This window comes from Procambarus clarkii, chromosome 66 (assembly GCF_040958095.1).
Source record: "Procambarus clarkii isolate CNS0578487 chromosome 66, FALCON_Pclarkii_2.0, whole genome shotgun sequence".
Taxonomy (NCBI): Eukaryota; Metazoa; Arthropoda; class Malacostraca; order Decapoda; family Cambaridae; genus Procambarus; species Procambarus clarkii.
In genome coordinates, this window is record NC_091215.1 from 27127357 (window position 1) to 27132356 (window position 5000).

The 5000-nt window shown below is 49.6% G+C and overlaps 1 protein-coding gene across 1 annotated transcript in view; it reads right to left on the reverse strand.

Moving 5' to 3' along the window:
• The window catches only part of LOC123769360 (uncharacterized), a 183775-nt gene that overhangs the window by 144620 nt on the left and 34155 nt on the right, over nt 1-5000 (reverse strand). The gene's annotated exons all lie outside the window — the stretch shown is intronic.

The window sequence follows — 5000 nt, forward strand, 5'->3', positions numbered from 1 at the left end:
ACTACCCCCCTCCACCTCCCCCCACTACCCCCCTCCACCTCCCCCCCACTACCCCCCCTCCACTACCCCCCCTCCACCTCCCCCCCAAATACCCCCTCCCTCTCACCCACATACCCCCTCCCTCCCCACTACCCCCCCCCCACCACTTCCCCAACTCAATGCAAACATTATTACCTGGAGGAATTTTCAGGGAGTCAGAGACGTTATGAAAACTGTCGCACCGTACATTATACTGTGTGGTATAGTGTCCTGTATACTGTGTGGTATAGTGACTGTACACTGTGTGGTATAGTGTCCTGTATACTGTATGGTATAGTGTCCTGTATACTGTGTGGTATAGTGTCCTGTATACTGTATGGTATAGTGTCCTGTATACTGTGTGGTATAGTGTCCTGTATACTGTGTGGTATAGTGTCCTGTATACTGTGTGGTATAGTGTCCTGTATACTGTGTGGTATAGTGTCCTGTATACTGTGTGGTATAGTGTCCTGTATACTGTGTGGTATAGTGTCCTGTATACTGTGTGGTATAGTGTCCTGTATACTGTGTGGTATAGTGTCTACACTGTGTGGTATAGTGACTGTACACTGTGTGGTATAGTGACTACAAAGCACACTATACGAAACTTCATACTGTGTGGCACGGTACAAGGGGTCCACATGTAATACTGTGAGACGATATACGGTGAGACACAGTACACTACACCACACAAACCATAGAACATCACCATACGACACAGTACACAGTGTAAAGCAACACGGGTGACGCACAGTACTGCACAATTTCACAACCCAGAGCACTGCACAGTATGACACAGTAGACCCTTGACTGTGCATCGCATGACACATTAAAATATGACACATATACATCACACGACACAGCGTGACACATAAGAGAGCCAGACACATGATACAGGACACAGACTGATTCACGACACAAGATTTACAATACACAGATTTAACCAAGATGTAAACAGTTTACAAGAACTAGCCTCCACCCCCCCCCTTCCTATCCTCCCCCTCTCCCCCCTCACCTATCCCCCCACCCCATCTCCCCCCCTCTATCTATCCTCCCCCCCCTCTATCTATCCTCCCCCCCCACCTCTCCCTAGCCAGAGCTTTTAAGGTAATAGGAACATGTTTTTCCCCTCTCCCAATCCACCATTAAAGCCAACAAAAACACAGGTTTACAAGGTAGAGTAGCAGTTTACTCTAGTCTCCCTCGAGGTTTACCACACTCGTCCTCGTAAAGAGACCGACCTTGGAGTCGAGGACAATGTGTATCTCGTCTAGACGTGCAATAATAAGGCGACAATTGTCGGATGAACAGGTGTTAATTCTGGATTGCAAGGAGATTTGAGCTCATTGCGTCGGGTTCCCCAGCGTGTGGGGGGGGGGTAGTCTTGAGTGCATGATGGTATTCTTGAGTGCACGATGGTATTCTTGAGTGCACGATGGTATTCTTGAGTGCACGATGGTATTCTTGAGTGCATGATGGTATTCTTGAGTGCATGATGGTAGTTTTGAGTGCATGATGGTAGTCTTGAGTGCATGATGGTATTCTTGAGTGCATGATGGTAGTTTTGAGTGCACGAAAGTGGTTTTTGCACTTGTTAAGTAATTGTTTAACTTGAGAGCTTGGTGAATATAATGTTAGGGGAATACAAGGTGACTTAAGAGAGACCGGGGGGGGGGAGGGTAAAGTTTGGGGTTTACAAGGAGAGTCTCTGTGGGAAGGTGTGTAGTTGGCTGTGATGGTGCTCCACGGCCTGCACGGCGCACGCACACACACGCACACACACACCAGGGGCTCCGACCCGCACCACCGCCCGACACACACTGACATCCACACTTCCCGCAGATGCTGCTGCTGCTGCTGCTACTGGCGCTGCTGCTGCTGCTACTACTGCTGGCGCTGCTGACGCTGCTGCTGCTCCTGCTGCTGGCGCTGCTGCTGCTGCCTCATCCACTACCCCTCCCCCTCTCTACTTCCTCTTCCTACTACTTCTGTTCACCCTCTTCCTGAGGTATGACGTATTCCTGGTCTACCAAGCCTTATACACAACATTTCCTCTTTATCAACCTTATCCATTCCCCCAGAGGATCGTATATGCCGTTATCATGTCTCCACTATCCTGTCTCTTCACGTGTTGTGAGGCTTAGAGTTACCTCAAATTGAACTCTCCCACTTCAACCCTGGTAGTTGTGGTAGGATCCTGGACGCCACATATCCACCAGGACCTCTCCTTGCTAGATACTATGCTTCTTTGGATGTGGGGTTCCAGGGAGGGTCGGCATACTCCAGGCTGGCCATCCCATATGTCGGGCACAGAGCTCTGGAGGCCTCCTGGCCCCATCCAGGCTCCAAAATGTGTATACTCTAACGTTTATCTGTATCGCATATGTCATCATTGGTCTCTCTGGTGGTAGAGGTAGAGACTGGAGAGCAAGTGAGCTGTGGTGTCTGGCAGCAGGTGTGTGTGTGAAGCAGGAGCGGTACACATGTATACATAAAGGTACCAAGAGAGTGTGTGAGGCTCCACAGACGGCCGCATTAACCACCCTTCACCCACAGCTCCAGCAATGCATCATGGGATAATGAAAACATACTTCAACGCTCTCTGGCATACACCCCCCCCGCTCCCCCTAGTCATACAGCCAATACAAGATCATACATCAGCGTGTTCTCCAGGCCTAGCCTCATACTATCTCACACATGTGTTTATGTTTACAAAGATGAGCGCCCCCATCAACACAGCGGCTGTCCCGGGAACTACTAACCCCGGAGACTGTGGTGTAAATGATTGTTCAAGCCCCCTAACACAATCACCCCTTCTCTCCCCCCCCCTCACACACAACTCTTCGTTACTCATAAAAACTCATCCATCATCCACAAACCGTCAATAGGGAGAATGACACAGTAAAACACGCCGCAGAAGCCTGCGGGCCCGCGGGAAGACTGCGGGCGCGCGGGGAGACTCCGGGCGCGCGGGAAGACTGCGGGCGCGCGGGAAGACCGCGGACAGTAACTCCGCCACTTACACCTCTCCTGAAGCGCGGCCGCAAATGTATAAGAAAAAGGCTGAACACAACGGGAGGTTTCCGGCTGTGGGGGTGAGGGGGGGGGAGGGGTGGAGGGGTTGTCTGGTTATTGACTGATGCTGCAAGGATGTGGTGTGGTGGTAGGTGTGGTAGGTGTGGTGGAGATATGGTGTGGTGTGGAGGTGTGGTAGGAGGTGTGGTGTGCAGGTGTGGTGGCAGGTGTGGTGATCGGTGTGGTAGTGGTGGTAGGATACGCAAATAAGTGCCTCAACCAATCACTTGGATGGCAACCAATTGCCATCCAACCAGCCAGGGGGGATGACAATACCACCCAACACTCCACTGCCCGTCGCTCTGGGCACGACCAAAACTACCCAGCAACAACAATGTATACTTACGGGCTCACCATAGCCCGTGCTACATACACATTTCGTTCTGAATAGCTAAGTCTTAAACAACAGCTGTGTTGACAGCTCTTACTGTCATCTGTCATCTGTCATCTGTCATCTGATCATCTACTGTCATCGCTGCATCACCTTATTTACAACAATTACTGAAGATCAAGCAAGCAACACAAAGTTTTTCACTCTGCAGTATACACACACATATATACACAACATGGTATATACACATATATACACAACATGGTATATACACATATATACACACAAATGTTTCTCTCTCTCACCACCGCAGAATTCATTAACAATTCTTTTCAGTTTATAATGACTGGGGTTTCCAAGCTGTGAATGTAGTAGAGGCAGTCCCCAGAGGAAGGTGTAACTGTAGAGGCCTCTATTACCTCTATACATACACCTTAACACACACGAGTGTCCCTAACCTGTATACATACACTCCCATACATCTTAACACACACACAAAACTACCTCTCAGTCTTGGGAATAATAATCAGTCTGAAGGTCTTACTTTAACAAAACAACATCGGACTTCAAACATGCTGAATTAAGCTGTTGGGACGCGAACTTGGTTCAGCAATATGGTCAGACGAGTATCTGTCCGTCCAAGCCAAGACACTGCCAAGTGTTGGGTAGTATTAAACAGTTGCTACAGTAAACCTGAGGACTCCTGTCTCAGGAGTAAAGGCCTGGACGCCCGCTAGCAGTCCAAGGTCTGGTCGACCCGGTACTGGTCGACCCGGTACTGGTCGACCCGATACTGGTCGACCTGGTACTGGTCGACCCGGTACTGGTCGACCCGGTACTGGTCGACCCGGTACTGGTCGACCAGCTTCACGCCACCACAATAAAAGCCTCTGATGGGACTTGCCAACAAAAATCAGTCTGCAATCGTTGTAACAATACTTTCCACCTGTGACGAAATATTTTCGGAAAGTCAATTTAACAGCAGTGAATACAGGCATTGTAAACTTGTTAAAACCTCCACGAGGCTTCTGGCGCAGAGATTACGGCAAGCGAAGATCGCTCTAATATGCACAAGATCAAAGGATGAAAATTGCGTGACGGTATCTAGATTGAGGTATTTACACGTTCGGGGCGTCGGAACCCCCAGAGATGGGACTTAAAGAAGGGGGGGGTGAGGTAGAGGGGGGGAGGGGGTGAGGTAGAGTGAGGGGGGGAAGGAACTTGTTCTCTCAGTACAGTGCCAGTTCTCCCCTGGAGACTGGCACTGTAAAAATCACTGCCTCTAGGCACTGTAAAAATCACTGCCTCTAGGCACTGTAAAAATCACTGCCTCTACATTGTCACTTCTCCAAGAAACTTATTTAACTACAGCAGCTATTTTTTGGCTCACTTATAATATAGAGCGAAGGCCTTACTTCTTGCAGGGTCGGCGTTCGACCCCTACCAGTGCAAGCGGTTGGGCACTATTCCTTTAGTCCGTCTTCACAGTTGTTGTTGTTATTGATTCAGCTACTCGGAACAAGTTCCAAGTAGCACGGGCTATGGTGAGCCCGTAGTGGACTTACCTGGCACAGGA